The sequence below is a fragment of the Coregonus clupeaformis genome, unplaced genomic scaffold (genome assembly GCF_020615455.1).
Source record: "Coregonus clupeaformis isolate EN_2021a unplaced genomic scaffold, ASM2061545v1 scaf0729, whole genome shotgun sequence".
Taxonomy (NCBI): domain Eukaryota; kingdom Metazoa; phylum Chordata; class Actinopteri; order Salmoniformes; family Salmonidae; genus Coregonus; species Coregonus clupeaformis.
Window position 1 is genome coordinate 98,815 of NW_025534184.1, and position 23,802 is coordinate 122,616.

General features: G+C 44.9%; 1 pseudogene; it reads left to right on the forward strand.

Annotated features, from left to right (window-relative positions):
* Window positions 1-3,942: 3,942 nt before the first annotated feature.
* Window positions 3,943-7,075, forward strand: LOC121561218 (annotated as a pseudogene).
* Window positions 7,076-23,802: the final 16,727 nt, after the last annotated feature.

Consider the following 23,802-nt stretch of genomic DNA (forward strand, 5'->3'; position numbering starts at 1 on the left):
GACTCATGTGAAGGTGAAATTACAGAGGAGGAACTTCTGGATGCAATTAAAGACTTTAAGTCTGGGAAAACTCCAGGGTTGGATGGCATACCAGTCGAGGTATACCAAACCTTTTTTGATATACTAAGAGGACCGTTATTAGCATGTTTTAACCACTCCTATGTAAATGGTAGATTATCTGACACTCAAGAAGAAGGTCTGATCTCATTATTACTGAAACAGGATACAAGTGGAAAATATAAAGATCCAGTCCATTTACAAAATTGGAGGCCCCTTACACTTCAGTGTTGTGATGCAAAAATCCTAGCAAAATGTATAGCGCATAGAATTAAAAAGGTATTGTCGGATATTATTCATTCTAATCAGACAGGTTTTTTACATGGAAGATACATTGGAGATAATATAAGGCAAGTATTGGAAACAATAGAACACTATGGAAAATATGGGAAACCAGGCCTGCTATTCATAGCAGACTTCGAAAAGGCATTTGATAAAGTTCGACTGGGGTTTATATATAAATGCCTGGAGCATTTCAATTTTGGAGAATCTTTTATAAAATGGGTCAAAATCATGTATAGTAACCCTAGGTGTAAAATAGTAAATAATGGCTATTTCGCAGAAAGTTTTAAACTGTCAAGAGGAGTGAAACAAGGTTGTCCACTATCGGCATATCTATTTATTGTGGCCATCGAGATGTTAGCTATTAAAATCAGATCCAATAATAATATCAGAGGATTAGAAATACAGGGCTTAAAAACAAAGGTGTCATTGTACGCTGATGATTCATGTTTTCTTTTAAATCCACAACTAGAATCCCTCCACAGCCTCATAGAGGATCTAGATACATTTTCTAACCTCTCTGGATTACAACCAAATTATGACAAATGTACTATATTACGTATTGGATCACTAAAAAATACAATTTTTACATTACCATGTAGTTTACCAATAAAATGGTCTGATGGTGATGTGGATATACTCGGAATACATATCCCAAAGGAAATAAATGATCTCACTTCAATACATTTTAATAGAAAGTTAGCAAAAATAGATAAGATCTTACTACCATGGAAAGGAAAATAACAACCTCTCACTTTCAGTTATTTGAAAAGGAAATCATCTCCCAAATGTCACTATTTCTAAAACAAGCCATAGAAAGTTGGTTGCAATTTCAATTTAATCCTCCAGAAACAACAGAACAAATAATGCAACAGATATTGTGGTTAAATTCAAATATACTAATTGGCAAAAAACCTTTATTTTTTGACAGAATGTTTAAAAAAGGTATAATCTTCGTAAATGATATCATCGGTAGGACTGGTGGAGTTATGACGCACATGCAGCTAACAAAAACATATGGAAATGTCTGCTCTACCCAAAATTACAACCAAATAATTGCAGCCTTACCGTAAAAGTGGAAGAGGAAAGTGGAAGGGGGAGAAAGTAAGGAACTTGTCTGTCGGCCTTGCATTAAAGAACATAATTGGTTAAAGAAAACTGTGATAAATAAAAAAGTATATCAGTTTCACTTAAGGACCAAAGGATTGACAGCCGTCCCATATAGATTGCAAAATAGTTGGGAAGAGATATTTGACGTACCGATCCCATGGCATAGTGTTTATGAACTGACACGCAAAAGCGACACCGGATTCAAAAATTTGAATCTTTCAATTTAAATTATTATATAAAATTCTTGCTACCAATAGAATGTTATTTATATGGGGGATACAATCTTCCCAGCTCTGCAGATTTTTCTGTGAAGAGACAGAATCATTAGATCATTTGTTTTGGTTCTGTCCATTTGTAGCTTGTTTTTGGACACAGGTCCAGGAATGGCTAAAGGATTGCAATATTTACCTGGAACTAACCTTGCAGATAGCATTACTGGGTGATCTGAAAAGTCATAGTCAATCAATCAATAATATAATAATACTTTTAGCAAAAATGTTTATTTTTAATTCACAATCTGTAGAAGCAATGAGAATAGAAAGGTTCAGAACTTTTGTTAAACATCACAGTACGGTTGAAATATATATGGCAAATAGAAATCCTATATGGATGGTGTTAAGAGATAGATGGGAGGTATTGAATAGAGTTGAAGGATGGGACTAATAACAAATAACAACAAATAATAACAAAGATAGCTAATAATGTAAGCATACTGTGTCCATAATAAGTGTATAGGTTGTATGTTGGGAGCTTTTGGGAAAGAGCACAGTTAGAAAGTTATGGCATATAGAAGCAAACCGGATGGACATCATGAAAATGATCGGAGAGGTTAAGAGTAGAAGAAGTTCAGGAGGAAAAAAAACTACAATTAAAAAAAATATATATATATACTGTATATATAATAGAATTATTGTTAAATTAACTCTGTCCATGAGGTGTAGATAGGTATAGACCGGAAGTAGAGGCCTGGGCATTGTTGTTCACTAATTTACTCCAAGTAGGGAAAGGATGGTGGGGTTGAAAAGTAATAAAGGGGAGTATATATATAAAAAAAAACATTAAAAAAAAACATGGGGGGATTGGAAGTGATGCAGACAATTACATTGATAGAAGATACAATCTATCTGCAATATTAAGCTGATCCCATAAAAAAAAAATACAAAAAAATACAAAAAACTAAAAAACTAAACAAAAGGAAAACAAAAAAAGAACCCTTAAGAGAATGAAAACATATTTCCAGTAGTATTGTTAGTTAGTCAATACTGGGGCCCTGCACAAAAAATGTCACAGGAACTCATAAAAAGTAAAACTGTCCAAAAGTAAGTTATGTAAATGGCTCTAATTTTGACATTTTACTGTCCATCATATTCAAGATTTGGAGAGCTGCCTTTCCTGTCTGTTCAAACTTTGATAATCTTTTACCTTCTGATTTACCAACAGATTGAGAATGGGAAGACTGCGGCTACAGATATTGTTTATGGTGGTAACGATCACCATTTTGTTTTTGTAGGTAAGTTCTAAAGCGCTTTTTATATTCTTGATCTTATAAATGATTATAAGACATATAAATACAAGTACTGTAAGATGCTTGAAATCATTAAAAAGCTTAGGCTCCATTAAGGTCTAATCTAATTTAAAATGCCATTTTAATTTGCCTTTGTTCAGTCAGATTACTTTTTATTGCTCAGGTTTTGGTCAAAATAATGATTCATGGAATTATTAGTTATTGATCATTCAAAGAGTTACTTGTTAACTTGACAGCCTGTTCCCCAGCTTTACACTGCTACATTCAATGTTTCTCCAAGATGAAATTATACACCGGGAGGCAATTTAGCAGTGGCGGTATTTTGTCCACAAGAGGATCGTTGAGCATGCAGTTCAACATTTGCATCTTTTGGACAAACATCAAATATAGCAGAGTTCATGAGATCATATTTTAAATGTAGTAAGGGCTACCATGTCTTTCTATTTCAGGTGTGTCGAGACAACCATTGCCAATTGAATATTCTTTCACATTACCTTAAAGTCAACCACACTACCTTTACCACTGATACTCCATATGTTACCACTGTTGATATTTGTAATGGAATCACCAACAGGACATTTACGCCAACCAATGACTCCTTAATAAGTACAGAGGAATGGGAATCTCTGGTCACAAAGCTACAATGGTCATTACCGCCTGTTGACCTCTTATCCACAGATGAGGCCACAAACCCCACTAAGTGCTCATTCTCTGTTGTCAACCCCAATTCAAACCACACAGTTGGAGGGTTTATAGATGTCATTTTGATAGCTAGAGATACTAAAAACAGGATCAAAACCTATGGAGGGGACTTTTTTCAGGCCAAGTTGTTTAACGCAGAACTAAAGGCCAGTACTTATGGAGCTGTAACAGACCACTTTAATGGCACCTACACTGCCCGCCTGGCCCTGCTTTGGCCCGGACCTGCCAAGGTGTCCATCCGCCTAGTGCACTCCAGTGAGGCCGTGCAGGTACTGTGCAGGCAAAGGGAACAGGACCCAGATAAGGTCTACTTCCAAGGCTACTTTGAGGAGGGTGGCAAGCAGGAAACAACGATGTGCAATGCCCAGAGAAGTCCTAGGCTGGTGGGGAATGACTTGCAGTGTTGCTGTGAGTACAGAGAGCCAGTCACCGGAGAGTCCTGGTTCTGTCGTCGGCCATCTTCCCTGCCCTGCCATGCTTTGACCTACCACAGCATGGGTGGTTACCAGGCAGTACTCTCCAAGTTGGAGACAACTCTTCTTAATAGGTAGATATCTTTCAATCGGGTGTCAAATATGCAGGTTGGGGGTCATTGTTTACCCACAATCTGATTTAATGTGGCCCCTCTTGTTATCCAAACACAATCCCATCCTATTATTTGAAAATATTTTATGTTGGGGAAAGAGGAACTCACATAACATTGGTGAATTGACAATTCATGCTGTTCAAAAAAATAAAGTAAAATCCTATTATTTGAAAATATTTTATGTTGGGGAAAGAGGAACTCACATAACATTGGTGAATTGACAATTCATGCTGTTCAAAAAAAATAAAGTAAATTGCTGTAGACCCAATGTTAGCAGAAATGTGTACAAACCATGACTGCACTGCATCCTGTTCCATCACTTAATGGTAGTGTCTCCAAATTATTGATTGTTGTTCTTCACACTCAAATAATATTTCATTTTTTGCAGATTCACAAACATTATTGTACCATATGATAATTCAGTTGTACATGTCCAGCAACAGGGCAAGGAAACCCGTAAGTCCCTACAACATATTCCCCCTTTCCCTCCTGTTAATGTAATACCATTACACAGAATACAGCAGTACCTTGGGTTACTGTAATACCACTACACAGAATACAGCAGTACCTTGGGTTACTGTAATACCATTACACAGAATACAGCAGTACCTTGGGTTACTGTAATACCATTACACAGAATACAGCAGTACCTTGGGTTACTGTAATACCATTACACAGAATACAGCAGTACCTTGGGTTATTGTAATACCATTACACAGAATACAGCAGTACCTTGGGTTACTGTAATACCATTACACAGAATACAGCAGTACCTTGGGTTACTGTAATACCATTACACAGAATACAGCAGTACCTTGGGTTACTGTAATACCACTACACAGAATACAGCAGTACCTTGGGTTACTGTAATACCATTACACAGAATACAGCAGTACCTTGGGTTACTGTAATACCATTACACAGAATACAGCAGTACCTTGGGTTACTGTAATACCATTACACAGAATACAGCAGTACCTTGGGTTACTGTAATACCATTACACAGAATACAGCAGTACCTTGGGTTACTGTAATACCACTACACAGAATACAGCAGTACCTTGGGTTACTGTAATACCATTACACAGAATACAGCAGTACCTTGCATTACTGTAATACCATTACACAGAATACAGCAGTACATTGCATTACTGTAATACCATTACACAGAATACAGCAGTTCCTTGCATTACTGTAATACCATTACACAGAATACAGCAGTACATTGCATTACTGTAATACCATTACACAGAATACAGCAGTACCTTGCATTACTGTAATACCATTACACAGAATACAGCAGTTCCTTGGGTTATTGTAATACCACTACACAGAATACAGCAGTACCTTGCTACCTACATAAGTCACAATCTTTAAACAAGTCATATCCTTTGTTATCTGGTTTAAACCTGGCTTGTTATCAACTTGCAAACTGGTGTCATTATCACAAATCAGCGTCCTCTACCTCGACTAACCTGTATCCCCGTACATTGACTCGGTACCCCCTGTATATTTGATTTTTTACTTTATTTTATTTAGTAAATATTTTCTTAACTTTTTCATGCATTGTTGGTTAAGGGCTTGTAAGTAAGCATTTCACGGTATTCGGCACGTGAAAATAACATTTTATTTCATGCTAGCGATGCAGATTCGGCTCAGATGATCTAACAATGATTTCTCTCTCTCTAGGTCCAAACACAAAATGCCGTCCTGGTTTGCACACCCCAGTACCGTCTGGATTCTACCTCCAGGATCGCTGGACGTCCATGGTGTGTGACTCAAAATCATTTCCCTCAGCTAATCTGATATCTGGATGCCTGAAGGACAAACAGATCCTTATGATGGGTGACTCCACTCTCCGTCAATGGTTGGAGTACCTGGAGAACACTGTGCCAACACTGAAACGCCTGAACCTTCACACATCAAGCAAATCGGGCCCCTTTGAGGCAGTCGACACCCAGTCCAACACCCGTATCATCTGGCGGGCCCATGGGATACCTATACGGACGAGCAAGACCCCTGGGCTGACCTCCACTACATCGCCAGGGAGGTGGAGGGTCTGGCAGGGGGTGCACACTCTGTAGTCGTCTTCACCATCTGGGCTCATTTCACCACGTACCCACTGGCTGTGTATGCACACCGTCTGGTCGTCATCCGTAGGGCTGTGGCGTCGCTGCTAAGACGATCTCCCACTACTCTGGTAGTGATCAAATCAGCCAACACGGGCTACAAGGATGTGTACGGCAGCGACTGGCTCTCCTGGCAGCTCGACATGGCTCTAAGGGAAATATTCAGGGACTTGCCCGTGGTCCTCATTGACGTTTGGCAGATGACCTCCTGCCACTATTCTCCGGATAACATTCACCCGCCCCCCGTGGTGATCCAAAATGAAGTGGACCTCTTCCTGTCATTTGTTTGTCCGCAGTGAGAAAAGAGAAGCATTCAAAAGGGATTGCCTGTAAAATCAACTGCATAGAACATGGTGGTTGTCAAACTATTGCCTGCTTTCAGCTCTGCACTGATTCATCTGTCATGCATAAAATATAGTTAAGCAATGATTCATTTAAAGAACTTGTGGGCTGTTTTAAAGCAAATTGTCTTTTCTTTTTTTTAATGCATTAATTAACAACAGTCTATGATGTTTGCAGTCAATGTAGAAGTGTGTCATCTGGTGGCCCTTTTTGGGCTTTCACCTACTGGTTTAATCTTGCCCAGGGCAATGCAGGGTCCAATCGCTTTTGCTAGTGCGCATTCTCTCTCACACTTTATTCAACTCATCATGGAGCCTCTCGTTTGGGTTGGGTGTGAGAGGGCGGGGGTGGGATGGGGCGGGGGTTGGAGTGTGCGCCCCTTTGGGTCCCCGGGACCAGGACTGAGAAGCACTGCATTTGAGCAATGTAAAAATGTCCATGACCTTGAATGTACATGCCCCTCTGACCCATCTAAATGAATGTAACTGTACGAAGTAATCTGATTGTAAATCATGAAATGTGTAATAACTTGGAAAGACTCAATATGAAAAAAAACAAAAAACATGCAGCTCTAGCAGGGCAGGAATTTGACGAACTGACTTGTTGGAAAGGTGGCATCCTATGACGGTGCCACGTTGAAAGTCACATATGCATCGTTTTTCAAAACATAGTGAACCTGGAGGCAAAAAGCGAACCCCACATTCTAACTAAATGTTGTTTATTAGCACTCAAATCTATCAATGGCATTTTCGACACAATTTGGTGAAAGCCCCAAAGCGTTCAGAAAGCCTCTGATTCCCATTACTAGTGGACACCCCCATGAGTGTCTTTCAGAACCCCTCCTAAAACCACCTGTTTCGTTTTGGTTGTTGTTAGTGACTCTTTGTTAGTTCCTTCTTCTGTTTGAGAGACAAAGTTTTATTTCTTGTTGAGGAATGTAACAATGTTCATGTGATTAAATTAAATCACCCGACTGTTTGGATATGTCTGTTAGTAAATGTTTTATTTCTAAGAGATCATGAGTAAAAGAGAACAATTGACATTCTAGAATGAGTTGTCACTGTGTTCAACACAACCAACATGCTGCATCTCTGTTTAGGGGTCAGTGGTCTAAAATGAGTCTCTCTGGAGAGAGAGAGGAGGGGGTCCCTGCCTCTAAATTGAGTCTCTCTGGGGAGAGAGAGGACGGGGGCCCTGCCTCTAAAAGGAGTCTCTCTGGGGAGAGAGAGGAGGGGGGCCCTGCCTCTAAAATGCGTCTCTCTGGGGAACATGACACCAAAGCTAAGAGGTGAGATGACAATTTTATTAAGAATGTATTAATTTTATTTACAAAATAAATAGCTATCTTAAGATGAATGCACTTACTGTAAATCACTCTGGATTAGAGTATCTGCTAAATCAGGAGTTCTCAATCCGGGGTCAGTGGAGGTACTGCAGGGGTTCTGCAGCACCCTGACTGGACTCGTTGCAATGGAAGACATTTGATAGAATTTTAATACGACACGACCACTTTGCCTACTCTTCATTATTGCCTAATATAATGGAATGCATATTTCTTTAACCAATTCTGATGGTTGTTACAAGCGGAATTTTGACAATATTACCGTTATACCAACACACTCTTCACACCCATTTAACAACTCTAAATAGCTTTGGCATCGTAGGCATCAGGGTCCCTTGTCAATAATGTTGCCTACAACTTTGCATACAATGTTCATTTTCATCGAACACATATTTCCCCCTAAATGCCTTCAATTGCCCAATTTATAGCCATGGCCAATTTATGATTATTTTTTAACAACGTGATGTTGCGCTCCCAAGGGATAACTTGAAATAACATGATGTAGGTAATTAAATAATCAAAAGAAAATCGTGTTTATTATACACTTAGAAAATAAGGTTCCTTATAGAACCAAAAAGGCTTCTATCACTTCATTAATATATTGAACCACTAAAAGTTAGATATATTTTTGGGTTCAGTGAAGAAGAACCTCTAGAGTTCTGATCAACGAAAGGTGAATGTTTTGAGGATGTGAACCCAGCAGCCCTCCAGTGGTCAGATCAAGCCTGCCCGTTATTTCCAGCGTCCGGCCCGTGATTCAAACCAGCCACCTTTCTGCCATAGGTCCATCTCCTGCCACAGCTCCAACTCCTTAGCCGCTGGGCGAAAACCTGAGTTTCTCTTCAGAAATAAGCATGAGTTAATCTGCCAAACCGAAGACAAAATGCTATGCATTGATTTATACCCAAAAGAGTAAATGTCTTAATTCTCAGCACTTATACGACCAATTTTCTACTCTGACATACTTTGTGGATATGGGACCAGATCTCAAAATATTGTTATAAAAAAACGTTGAATGTTTGTTTTACATATAAAAAATAAATAAAATAATATTACTAATGTAAGCCACTGTAAAGACTGGGTTTAGTTTATTGTGTGGCTCTGCTCATGTCCGCGTTCTGGAACTGTCCGCGTCCACGTACGGTTTGGCGCCAAGCATATTGTCCAGTTACGCGCAGAGTGGTCTGAGGTGATGTTGGGGAATAATGACGGAGTTCAATACAGTGTTGAGACGCCGAAGTTGATTGTTCAATTAGCTTTTTTTGCGTAATGGTCAGTGACAGTATGAGTGTAGCCAGATCCTTTTCACTCGCTATCATTGTTTCATCTTGTGGTTCACCGGATTCGTCATCATCCTCGAGGGACAGACGAACTACCTGCTAGCTAGCCAAGCTAGTCGGTACAGCTAGCTAAGCTAGCTACTCTACCAGCAGCATCCTAGTTATCCTAGCTACCACTACATCATCACCGGCTGCCTGCATTTCTTGTGGACCGATAGAGAGTTTCTTCCACCTGTTAAATACCGTGGAGGGCTTCTCCCTCTCTCGTTGACGGATGCTGGCTACCTACCATCCCTCTGTCCGGTTCTCCTCTCTTCACTAGATGGACGGTAACTTTAGTGTTTAACCCCTCTGTGTCCAAGGACTGACCTATTTAATATTATTTTCGGGGCGCCTCAAATGACATTTTTTACAACGTTTATTTCTGATAAAATTAGTTCATTGCATCCGCCATGGAGCCCAGTTTCATAATATTAACTTCTGTCCCTGGTTATGAAGTAATTACGAAAAAACAAGCTTCATGTTTGGGCATTTTTCACCCTACCAGCTCCTATTAGTTCTATTGAGCTCCGTGACACCGACTCGCCTTCAGAACATTCTATTCTCAGCCCATTGTTCTGCGTCACAATGCCAGCTTCACTATTGTTATCAATGAGACCTGCCTGCGTTAACCCTGTAGGTTTACCTCAGGTAACTTATTATTAACAAGGTTACGGCTACTTGGTGAGCATTAACCCTGTAGGTTCACCTCAGGTAACTTATTATTAACAAGGTTACGGCTACTTGGTGAGCGCGCACACTGTTCACCAGAGTACATGTTGTGGTCACCTATAGTGAGGTGAGACACGGTTAAGGAGGCGATGGCTGGCGGATAGCCATCAAACATTCAACATTTTCTGGTCATGGTTAGCCATATTTGTTGTTGTTTTTAAAGTGTACAATCTAAACAAAACGCATGTCCCTGTCCTCTTTTTCAAGATGTGGCCGATTTTAAACAGCCAGAAGACATTTTTTAATTAAGAAATAACCATTTTTTTGACGACTTGTGGTTTCTAAATGGCTGCTGGGTAATTTGATATGCATCGAAATCTTCGTTCATAGGCATCAAATTGAGCGAATGCTGCGCAGGTTCACTGAGTTGCAAACCAAATGGGTATAATGGGGTGATTGTTGTCTAATCTGGTGGTCTAGCTAATGGATTTGTAGATCAGACACAGTTGCTACCTCAAATTATGAGCCTAAGCCTAGCAAGTGTCATGAAGTGTCAGACAACACCCTGACAACACCCTGTCGTTCTCCGCTAACATCAAGGCGGTGACCCGATCCTGTAGGTGCATGCTCTACAACATTCGGAGAGTACGACCCTGCCTTACACAGGAAGCGGCACAGGTCCTAATCCAGGCACTTGTCATCTCCCGTCTGGATTACTGCAACTCGCTGTTGGCTGGGCTCCCTGCCTGTGCCATTAAACCCCTACAACTCATCCAGAATGCCGCAGCCCGTCTGGTGTTCAACCTTCCCAAGTTCTCTCACGTCACCCCCCTCCTCCGCACACTCCACTGGCTTCCAGTTGAAGCTCGCATCTGCTACAAGACCATGGTGCTTGCCTACGGAGCTGTGAGGGGAACGGCACCTCCGTACCTTCAGGCTCTCATCAGTCTCTACACCCAAACGAGGGCACTGCGTTCATCCACCTCTGGCCTGCTGGCTCCCTACCTCTGCGGAAGCATAGTTCCCGCTTAGCCCAGTCAAAACTGTTCACTGCTCTGGCACCCCAATGGTGGAACAAGCTCCCTCACGACGCCAGGACAGCGGAGTCACTCACCACCTTCCGGAGACATTTGAAACCCCACCTCTTTAAGGAATACCTGGGATAGGATAAATGAATCCTTCTACCCCCCTTTACTCCAACCCACCCACAGCAGAGAACTGGAAGGAATGGCGGCCGAAGGAGATGTTGGCTTTGGGAATGACCAGTGAGATATACCTGCTGGAGCGCAGACTACGGGTGGGTGCTGCTATGGTGACCAATGAGCTAAGATAAGGCGGGGATTTGCCTAGCAGTGATTTATAGATGGCCTGGAGCCAGTGGGTTTGACGACGAACATGTAGTGAGGACCAGCCAACAAGAGCGTACAGGTCACAGTGGTGGGTAGTGTATGGGGCTTTGGAGACAAAACGAATGGCACTGTGATAGACTACATCCAGTTTGCTGAGTAGAGTGTTGGAGGCTATTTTGTAAAATGACATCGCCGAAGTCAAGGATCGGTAGGATAGTCAGTTTTACGAGGGCATGTTTGGCAGCATGAGTGAACGAGGCTTTGTTGCGAAATAGGAAGCCGATTCTAGATTTAACTTTGGATTGGAGATTCTTTATGTGAGTCTGGAAGGAGAGTTTACAGTCTAACCAGACACCTAGGTATTTGTAGTTGTCCACATACTCTAGGTCAGACCTGTCGAGAGTGGTGATTCTAGTCGGGTGGGCGGGTGCCAGCAGCGTTCGATTGAAAAGCATGCATTTAGTTTTACTAGTGTTTAAGAGCAGTTGGAGGCTACTGAAGGAGTGTTGTATGGCATTGAAGCTCGTTTGGAGGTTTGTTAACACAGTGTCCAATGAAGGGCCAGATGTATACAAAATGGTGTCGTCTGCGTAGAGGTGGATCTGAGAGTCACCAGCAGCAAGAGCGACATCATTGATATACACGGAGAAAAGTGTCGGCCCAAGAATTGAACCCTGTGGCACCCCCATAGAGACTGCCATAGGTCCAGACAACAGGCCCTCCGATTTGACACACTGAACTCTATCTGAGAAGTAGTTGGTGAACCAGGCGAGGCAGTCATTTGAGAAACCAAGGCTATTTAGTCTGCCAATAAGAATGCGGTGGTTGACAGAGTCGAAAGCCTTGGCCAGGTCGATGAAGACGGCTGCACAGTACTGTCTATTATCAATCGCGGTTATAATATCGTTTAGGACCTTGAGCGTGGCTGAAGTGCACCCATGACCAGCTCGGAAACCGGATTGCATAGCGGAGAAGGTACGGTGGTATTCGAAATGGTCGGTGATCTGTTTGTTAACTTGGCTTCCCAATACTTTCGAAAGGCAGGGCAGGATGGATATAGGTCTGTAGCAGTTTGGATCTAGAGTGTCACCCCCTTTGAAGAGGGGGATGACCGCGGCAGCTTTCCAATCTCTGGGGATCTCAGACGTTATGAAAGAGAGGTTGAACAGACTAGTAATAGGGGTTGCGACAAAAGTTTTAGAAAGAAAGTGTCCAGATTGTCTAGCCCAGCTGATTTGTAGGGGTCCAGATTTTGCAGCTCTTTCAGAACATCAGCTGTCTGAATTTGTGTGAAGGAGAAGCGGGAGGGCGGGGGCATGGGCAAGTTGCAGCGGAGGGTGCAGAGTTGGTGGCCGGGGTAGTGGTAGCCAGATGGAAAGCATGGCCAGCCGTAACAAAATGCTTGTTGAAATTCTCGATTATTGTAGATTTATCGGTGGTGATAGTGTTTCCTAGCCTCAGTGCAGTGGGCAACTGGGAGGAAGTGTTCTTATTCTCCATGGACTTTACAGTGTCCCAAAACTTTTTGGAGTTAGTGCTACAGGATGCAAATTTCTGTTTGAAAAAGTTAGCCTTTGCTTTCCTGACTGCTTGTGTATATTGGTTCCTAACTTCCCTGAAAAGTTGCATATCGCGGGGGCTATTTCATGCTAATGCAGTACGCCACAGGATGTTTTTGTGCTGGTCAAGGGCAGTCAAGTCTGAGGAGAACCAGGGGCTATATCGGTTCTTAGTTCTGTATTTTTTGAATGGGGCATGTTTATTTAAGATTGAGAGGAAATTAATTTTAAGGAACAACCAGGCATCCTCTACTGACGGAATGAGATCTATATCCATCCAGGATACCTGGGCCAGGTCAATTAGGAAGGCCTGCTCGCTAAAGTGTTTTAGGGAGCGTTTGACAGTGATGAGGGGTGGTCGTTTGACCGCGGACCCGTTACGGACGCAGGCAATAAGGCAGTGATCGCTGAGATCCTGGTTGAAGACAGCTCAGGTGTATTTAGAGGGTATGTTAGTCAGGATGATATCTATGAGGGTACCCATGTTTACGGATTTAGGGTTGTACCTGGTAGGTTCGTTGAAAATTTGCGTGAGATTGAGGGCATCTAGTTTGGATTGTAGGATGGCCGGGGTATTAAGCATATCCCAATTTAGGTCACCAAGCAGTACGAACTCTGAGGATAAATGGGGGGCAATCAATTCACATATGGTGTCCAGGGCACAGCTGGGGGCTGAGGGGGGTCTGTAGCAAGCGGCAACAGTGAGAGACTTATTTCTGGAAAGGTGGATTTTTAGAAGTAGAAGCTCAAACTGTTTGGGCACAGACCTGGATAGTATGATAGAGCTCTGCTGGCTATCTCTACAGTAGATTGCAACTCCACCCCCTTTGGCAGTTCTATCTAGACGGAAAATGTTATAGTTGGGGATGGAAATTTCAGAATTTTTGGTGGCCTTCCTGAGCCAGGATTCAGACACTGCTAGAACATCAGGGTTGGCGGAGTGTGCTAATGCAGTGAATAACTCAAACTTAGGAAGTAGACTTCTGATATTTACGTGCAAGAAACCAAGACTTTTGCGATTACAGAAGTCAGCAAATGATAGCGCCTGGGGAGTAGGAGTGATACTGAGGGCTGCAGGGCCTGGGTTAGCCTCTACATCACCAGAGGAACAGAGGAGGACTAGAATAAGGATACGGCTAAAGGCTTTAAGAATTGGTCTTCTAGTGCGTTGGGTACATAGAATAAAGGGGGCAGATTTCCGGGTGTTATAGAAAAGATTCAGGGCATTATGTACAGACAAGGATATGGAAGGATATGAGTAAAGTCGAGGTAAACCTAAGCGTTGGGTAACAATGAAAGAGATAGCATCACTGGAGGCACCAATTGAGTCGGTCTCCGCGTGTATGGGGGGGTGGGACAAAGGAGCTATCTAAGGCAGGTTTAGCTGGGCTGGGGGATCTACAGTGAAATAGTACAATTAGAAATAACCGAAACAACAATAAGCTAACCATGTTTGGGCTGAGGCTAAACATAAACAGGATGTAGTACCGTAAAAAGGAACAGTCCAGCAGACATCAGCTGTATAGCTGAGTTATCATGAGGTCCGGTGAACAGCAATAGGATAGTTCGGAGGCTGCTAAAGCACTAGCGAGTAAGAGGCCACGGCTAGCGTGTGCTAGCGGGCCGGGGCTAGCAGATGGAATCTTCGTGGTCGACGTCGTAACCACATCAGACGATTTCGTCGGCAGACCAGTCGTGTAGGATCGGTGGGGCTCCGTGTCAACACTAGGTGGTCCCGTCCGGTTGACAGAGAGGAAGATAGCCGGGAGATGGGCCTAGCTCAGGATGATTAGCCAGACCACAGCGTCCATTTTGTTGCAGCTAGCTGGTAGCGATGAATCCGGAGTTAAAGGTCCAGTGATTCAGTGATTCCGGCAGAAAAACTGATATGTTCTGGGTCGATAACGCGCTGTGCAGACTGGCCGAATAATAGTCCAGAATAGAGCTGGCTAGTGAGTGGTGCAGGCCACGGAAAATGGAGAAAAACCGTCCGGTAGACCTAGAGGTAGATATGAGCCTGGCCCTAGGCGAGCTCGAGGCTAACTGGTGCTTGCATCGGGGGCAGTGGTGATTAGCCAGACAGCAACATCCATTCGGTTGCGGCTAGCTAGTTGCGATCCGGTGATTAATGTCCAGTGATTCAATTTATCCCGCAGAAAAAAAAATCCAATGTTCTGGGTGAAATACCGCTAACTGTGGCTAATAGCAAGTAGCTAGTTAGCTGGCTAGCTAGTTTCAACTGGAGATTCTAGATAAAAGGTAAGTCAATAATAGAATCCGTTCCACATTGAGTGAGGCGGGTTGCAGGAAAGTATATTTTGTAGAAGGATGAAAAGTCTGATAGGGAAATATGTACGAAAAATACAAAAAAAACAGGGTATTTACAGGCTATTTACAGACACACGACAAAAACAGAACTGCACTACTACGCCATCTACGCCATCTTGGAAAGCCCTTTTTACACCAGCAGATGTCACAAAGTGCTATACAGAAACTCTTACCCTACTTATAAGCTATTTTAGCATTAACCGTAACCCTAATTCTAGGGTAGGGTAGCCTAGAACACTTTTATAAACTATTTTACTAATAATATTAACTTAGTAAATACAATTATAGTATTATTTTGTTACTCAAAACCTGTCTAAGCGTTTTGCTGTTTTTTTTATTTTTTATTAGTTATTTTATGATATTTATTATTGCAAGGCAGAACACTTAGACACATTTGTGTTATTTTTCTAATATGGTTTGAATTGGGTGACCTAGTAACCTGAGTGTGAAAGTCCAGCAATTGCCATGGGATAGGTGGGGCAGGTTTGAGACTGATCAAAGGAATTAACAATAAAAATACACTTTATTTTTCAGCTGCCTCACTAATGTCCGTACGTAAATTAATAACTTGTAATGCTAAATATTTCCAATAGATGGCAGTATAAGACCATGAAGCATCAGTTATAGGCTACAAGCAGCAATATGATTGACATAAAATAGCATGCAACCAAATACTATATGTCCCATGTCTAAAATGGTCACTCATTACTTTAGTTACCTATATATTTTGTATTAGGCCTGTGATGCTTTTGGAAGAGCAATTAAATAGTGACTATAGCAGGTGTTGAACCCCTGGTAAATAATCACTAGTCAGATGCTCCAACCTCAACCCTAGTATACATGCATTTAAAAATATCTAATATATCGATTAAACAACCTCGGAATAGAAAAGACAAGAGTGCGTCTTCCAGCCCACCAATAAATTACATCATGCAACCCTCCCGGTTAGCCAATGTACGTCAACATGCCCCTCGCTTGTGCTAGAAGGCAGAGTGCTCGCTGCCGCTGACGGCACAAGCTTTTAGGAGTAAATAACCTATAGAGTTATAAAAAACATCACAGTAATCTGTTAAATGCTTTTTCAGTCGTTCCTCTTGCGTTAGCAGTGCTTCATATGCGTTCCCAGAAGACATTTTTTACATCAGCAGTTGTCACAAAGTGCTTATATAGAAACCCAGTCTAACACCCCAAAGAGCAAGCAATGCAGATGTAGAAGCACGGTGGCTAGGAAAAACTCCCTAGAAAGGCAGGAACCTAGGAAGAAACCTAGAGCGGAACCAAGGGGTCAACCATGTGATTCTATGCTTAGGGGAGATCTTCTGTGTTTAAAGTGACGCATGAAAAAAAAAAGTTTCTAACTTTCTACATCTGACGATGCTGTTCTACAGAGTTCTACAGAGTTCTATAGATATGAGCGTTTTCAAGTGCAACGTTAATAACAACGGTTTTTTGAACCAGCTCAGAGATTTAACAATGTTCTTACGAATGTTCTATCAATAAACTTAGCCTTAAGATGCTTTTGTATAAGAACATCTGCTAAATGACTAAAATGTAATGTTTTACGTACAGATCTCATATTACTGTATTGAATTTTGTACATTTGTACAGATTTTTGTTTAAAAATGTAGTTATTTGTTACATTTGACTGTGTAAAACCTAGCAGTACTACTTATTTCTCTGAGAGTGAGGAAGATATATTATTACAGTGTAAAACCTAGCAGTACTACTTATTTCTCTGAGAGTGAGGCAGATATATTATTACTGTGTGAAACCTAGCAGTACTACTTATTTCTCTGATAGTGAGGCAGATATATATTATTACTGTGTGAAACCTAGCAGTACTACTTATTTCTCTGATAGTGAGGCAGATATATAGCATTTTGCAAAAAAACATGATTATTTGTCTGTCTGAAATGAAACCATCAAGTGATAGATTTTAAACAAATACATGTCTGTCGTTGAACAATCCCATGCCATGATTAGATAGTGAAAAAAACACACCAATCTCTTTAATAATTTCTTTAAACAATAAAAGATAATTTACCAACATTTCTGAAAATGGATATATAGCGTTTTGGAATGAAACTCTTCTTATGTTTCCCCATCTGAGCTCAGAGTAGATGAGAGATGTAATGTTTGTCTCTGTTGTGTTGAAGTCCAATCAAGCAGGAGAGACCAGCCTCCCCTGTACCCAGTTGTGTGTCCATGAAGAGTGACCTGTCTATGAATCTACCTATGAGGTTTAGAAAGGGAGACTTTTCTACTGAACAAAGGTAAGAAGAACTCATAGGTCATGGTCAGTGAGTTAAACAACACTGTCTCTAGTCATTTCTCCTCTCCCATTTTACCATTTAATATTGTTGTTTTCATAATCCATAGGCTAATCCTTTTTTCCATTTTCATAGTCCTGAAACAATATTAAACTAACACAACATTCCCTCCCTGTGTGTGTGTGTATATGTGTGTGTTTGTGTGTGTGTGTGTGTGTGTGTGTGTGTGTGTGTGTGTGTACTCCCTGGATGAGGAGATGTAATCTGATGTTTTGTCCACAGAAACCAACAGGAGAGATCAGAGTCAGAGATTCTCAGTGGTCAGTCTTCCCAGAGTCATCAAACAGACCTGGCCTCCATATTCAGTGTATGTGGTCCTGTTATGTACATTTGTTTTTGTTTACCTCGAGTAAAGTTGATCTGTCAATCATTCATTAATATGTTAATGAGAAAGCATTTAGTCTCTTGCTTAACTTATTTACTTGATTTATTTCAGTTGCTTGAAGAGAATATTATGACATTCGTGAAGAACGAGCTGAAGATTTTCAAGAGGATTCTTAGTCCAGAACTCCCAGAAGGCTTTGAGAGTCAGAAGCAGGATAAGGAAGTGGTGGATGCTGAAGATGAGAAGCAGGAGAGCAGTGCCAGAGAGGGGGCTCTGAAGATCACACTGCACGTCCTGAGGAAAATGAACCAGAAGGAGCTTGCTGACACACTGGAGAAAAGTAAGAGCTGTCTGCCTCATGTTGAATGCTGTTTTAGAACATTTAAAAGCTGTAGCTAAAGTACAGCTAAAGTAGCTGTGTAACTCAATGATATTGTAGCAGCCTTAACGCAACACCTAGTGACCTCATCAAGTATGTCACGGTTTCGGCCGAGGCTGCCTCTCTTCCTTGCTCGGGCAGGCTTCGGCGTTCGTCGTCTCCGGAATACTAGCTGCCACCGTTGCATGTTTCTATGTTCGTTTGCTTTTGTCTGTTTGTTGTGACACCTGTTATCGTTTAGTGTAATTAGTGTCCTATAAGTTTCTCGTTGTGTTTGTCTAGTGTTGTGTGTGATTGCTTTATTTCTGTCGTGCGTTGCTGGACATGTATACTATCGCTCGGTTGAGCTATTCTCCACTGTGTTGGAGCGTTTGACGCACCTGTGTAGTGCGCCCGTTTTGTTTTGTCGCCTACGTGCGGAGTTTCGCCTTCGGGCAAGTTTGTTCATTTTCCCTTGTGGATTTTCACTAAAGTCTTTTGGACTGTACTTCGGTGTCCTGCGCTTGATTCCACCACTACACCCACCTACAGCATCACTGACAAAATCACACACCATCAAGAATGGAATCAGCAGGAGCCGCAGCAGCACAGGCGACGCTGGAGGACAGGGTCCGCGAACAGAGTGACCAGATCCTGCGGATGGGGTCCGCACTGCAGGAGGTGTTTACCACCATCCGAGGCTGGGAGACCAGAGGGACTCCCAGCCTCCCTGCCAGCACCATCGGCAAGTCAGCCCATTCCCGCTCCGGAACCCAGAGGAGTTCGACTCTCGCTCCCGAGGGCCTACGATGGGACCGCGGCCGGGTGTCAGGGATTCCTTCTCCAGGTGGAGCTTTACCTGGCCACCGTGCACCCGGCGCCCTCGGGAGACGAGAGCGTGTCCGCCCTGATCTCCTGCCTTTCCGGGAAGGCGTTGGAATGGGCCAACGCAGAGTGGAGGAGGATCGACGCGAACACCATCACCTACGACGAGTTCTCCCGCCGCTTCAGGGCGGTGTTTGACCATCCCCGGAGGGGAAAGCGGCGGGGAGCGTCTGGTCTGCCTCCGGCAGGGGAAGAGGAGTGCCCAGGAGTTCGCCTTGGAATTCCGTACTCTAGCGGCGGATGCAGGGTGGAATGAGCGGGCTCTCATCGATCACTACCGATGTAGTCTACGCGAGGACGTCCGTAGGGAGCTGGCCTGTAGGGACACCAGCCTCTCGTTCGACCAGTTGGTCGACATGTCCATCAGGCTGGATAACCTGCTAGCTACCCGCGGGACGTCCCCGAGGGGGTCCGTCCATTTCACCCTCCAGCGCCTCCGAGCCGTGCCCCATGGAGCTCGGCGGCGCTGGCGCTAGAGAGAGGAGGGGTCGGCTTACGAGGGGGTCCATCTCCTGCACCAACTGTCGTCGGGGAGGACACACCGCGGCTAGGTGCTGGGGATGGCCTCCTAGGGGAGAGGACGACAGGTCCCGCACTGGGGAGTCCTTCCAGGTGAGTAGGCGCCCCACTCACCCAGAGCTCTCTGTTGCACATTTCTGTATACCTGTGCGTTTTCCACAGGTAGCACCTCATTCCCAGCATAAGGCGCTGGTAGATTCAGGCGCGGCTGGGAATTTTGTTGATAAGAAGTTTTGTTTAGCCTTAGGGATTCCCCTTCTTCCTGTTGACGTCCCTTCCCCGTTCATGCCCTAGATAGCCGTCCTTTGGGTGCGGGCTTGATCAGGGAGGTCACTGCGCCACTTAGGATGTGTGCGCAGGGGGGTCATCAGGAGATGATCCAGCTATTTCTGATCGACTCGCCTGCGTATCCGGTGGTGCTGGGCATGCCCTGGTTGAGTACCCATAACCCATCTATTTCGTGGCAGGAGAGGGCTCTGATGGAGTGGTCTGTCCAGTGTGTGGGTCGATGTTTAGGCGTTTCCGTAGGGGCTACCTCGGTGGAGAGTCCAAACCAGGTGCCCGCATTGCACGTTCCCCCTGAGTATGGGGATTTGGCTATTGTGTTCAGTAAGGCGAGGGCGACGCAGTTGCCTCCCCATAGGCAGGGAGATTGTGCGATAGACCTCCAGGCAGGAGCTGCGCTCCCACGGAGCCATGTGTATCCTCTGTCTCAGGAGGAGAAGAGAGCTATGGAGACGTACATAGACGAATCTCTGAGACAAGGATACATACGGCCCTCCACTTCCCCTGCGTCCTCGAGTTTCTTTTTGTGAAGAAAAAGGATGGAGGATTACGCCCGTGCATTGATTACCGTGGTCTCAATCAGATCACGGTGAAGTACAGTTATCCACTCCCGCTGATTGCGACCATGACGGAGTCATTGCACGGGGCGCGTTTCTTCACTAAATTAGATCTCAGGAGTGCGTACAACTTGGTGCGCATTAGGGAGGGCGATGAATGGAAGACAGCCTTTAGTACCACCTCGGGCCATTACGAGTATCTCGTCATGCCATACGGGTTGATGAACGCTCCTTCAGTTTTCCAATCGTTCGTGGATGAGATCTTCAGGGACATGCAGGGGCAGGGGGTGGTCGTGTACATCGATGACATTCTCGTGTACTCGCCTACCCGAGTCGAGCATGTGGCCCTGGTGCGCCGAGTGTTGCGGAGGCTGTTGGAGCACGACCTGTATGTCAAGGCAGAGAAGTGTCTGTTCTTCCAGGAGTCGGTCTCCTTTTTGGGTTATCAGTTGTCTGCGTCAGGGGTGAAGATGGAGGTAGACCGGGTGTCGGCCGTGCGTGATTGGCAAACGCCAACCACTGTGAAGGAGGTGCAGCAGTTTTTGGGGTTTGCGAATTATTACCGGAGGTTTATCCGGGGGTTTTGGACAGGTGGCAGCTCCCATAACGTCTCTTTTGAAGGGGGGTCCGGTGCGTCTGCAGTGGTCAGCCCAGGCGGACAGGGCGTTTGGGAGGCTGAAGGACCTGTTTACCTCGGCTCGGTGCTGGCGCATCCGGATCCCTCTTTGCCATTTCAGGTAGAGGTGGACGCGTCAGAGGCCGGTATAGGAGCCGTGCTGTCGCCAACGGTCCGGCGCGCCACCTAAACTCCGCCCCTGTGCCTTCTATTCCAAGAAGCTCAGTCCGGCGGAGCGAAACTATGATGTGGGGGACAGGGAGCTGTTAGCCGTAGTACAGGCCCTAAAGGTGTGGAGGCACTGGCTTGAGGGGGCTCAACACCCTTTCCTCATTTTGACGGACCACCGTAACCTGGAGTACATCCGGGCAGCGAGGAGGCTGAACCCTCGCCAGGCGAGGTGGAATATGTTTTTGACCCGGTTCACATTTAAGATCACGTACATCCCTGGGTCACAGAACGGTAAGGCAGACGCACTGTCTCGGCGGTATGACACGGAGGAGAGGTCCGTGGAGCCCACTCCCATACTGCCGGAGTCGTGTCTGGTGGCACCGGTAGTGTGGGAGGTCGATGCTGAACTCGAGCGGAGCGTTACGCACCGACCCTAGTCCACCGCAATGCCCGGAGGGTCGGAGTACGTTCCGCTCGAGGTTCGGGATCGATTGATCTATTGGGCTCACACGTCACCCTCCTCTGGACACCCTGGTATCGGCCGGACAGTGCACTGTCTTAGTGCCAAGTACTGGTGGCCCACGTTGGCGAGGGATGTGAGGGTTTATGTTTCCTCCTGCTCGGTGTGCGCCCAGTGTAAGGCGCCTAGACATCTGCCTAGGGGTAAGTTACTACCCCTGCCCGTTCCACAACGACCATGGTCTCACCTCTCGGTGGATTTCCTCACTGACCTTCCTCCTTCACAGGGGAATACCACTATACTGAGTCGTTGTGGACCGGTTTTCTAAGGCCTGTCGTTTGCTCCCTATGCCGGGCCTTCCTACTGCCCTGCAAACCGCCGAAGCACTATTCACCCATGTGTTCCGGCACTACGGGGTACCCGAGGATATTGTGTCTGATCGAGGTCCCCAATTTACCTCCAGAGTCTGGAGAGCTTTTATGGAGCGGTTGGGGGTCTCGGTGAGCCTCACCTCGGGTTACCACCCGGAGAGTAATGGGCAGGTGGAACGCGTGAACCAGGATGTGGGGAGGTTTCTTAGAACATACTGCCAGGATCGGCCGGAGGAGTGGGCAAGGTCGTTCCCTGGGCCGAAATGGCCCAGAATTCCCCTACGCCATTCCTCCACTAACCTAACCCCCTTTTCAATGTGTGTTAGGTTACCAGCCGGTTCTGGCACCTTGGCAGCAGAGCCAGATCGAGGCTCCTGCGGTGGATGAGTGGGCGCGGCGCTCGGAGGAGACATGGAACGCTGCACATGTCCACCTGCAGCGGGCCCTCCGTCGTCATAAGGCGAGCGCCGATCTCCACCGCAGTGAGGGACCGGTGTACGCACCTGGTGATCGAGTCTGGCTCTCTACCAGAAACCTGCCCCTCCGCCTGCCCTGTCGGAAACTGGGTCGGCGGTTTGTAGACCCATTTAAAGTCCTGAGAAGGTTGAACGAGGTGTGTTACAAATTACAACTACCTGTTGAATATAAAAGTATTAACCCCTCGTTCCATGTGTCTCTTCTCAGGCCGGTGGTAGCTGGCCCACTCCAAGAAAGTGAGATCAGGGAGACTCCTCCGCCCCCATTGGACATCGAGGGGGCACCGGCGTACTCCGTGCGGTCCATCTTGGATTCGAGACGTCGGATGGGGGGTCTCCAATATCTAGTGGAGTGGGAGGGGTACGGTCCGGAGGAACGGTGCTGGGTGCCGAGGAGAGACATTTTGGACCCGTCTCTCCTGACGGAATTCCATCGTGGGCACCCGACGCACCCTGCTCCGCGTCCTCCTGGTCGTCCCCGAGGCCGGAGTCGGCGCACGTCTGGAGCCGCGCGTCAAGGGGGGGGTACTGTCACGGTTTCGGCCGAGGCTGCCTCTCTTCCTTGCTCGGGCAGGCTTCGGCGTTCGTCGTCTCCGGAATACTAGCTGCCACCGTTGCATGTTTCTATGTTCGTTTGCTTTGTCTGTTTGTTGTGACACCTGCTATCGTTTAGTGTAATTAGTGTCCTATAAGTTTCTCGTTGTGTTTGTCTAGTGTTGTGTGTGATTGCTTTATTTCTGTCGTGCGTTGCTGGACATGTATACTATCGCTCGGTTGAGCTATTCTCCACTGTGTTGGAGCGTTTGACGCACCTGTGTAGTGCACCCGTTTTGTTTTGTCGCCTACGTGCGGAGTTTCGCCTTCGGGCAAGTTTGTTCATTTTCCCTTGTGGATTTTCACTAAAGTCTTTTGGACTGTACTTCGGTGTCCTGCGCTTGATTCCACCACTACACCCACCTACAGCATCACTGACAAAGTAGCAGCAGGGATGTGTTGTGTTGATTAATTGAGAGAGAGAGAGAGAGAGAGAGAGAGAGAGAGAGAGAGAACCAATAATAATATAATCAGTCACACCAGTCTGTAATGCATTATGAAAACATTTACACATTTACACAGTCAGTTAAGCGAAGAAATTATTATAATAAAA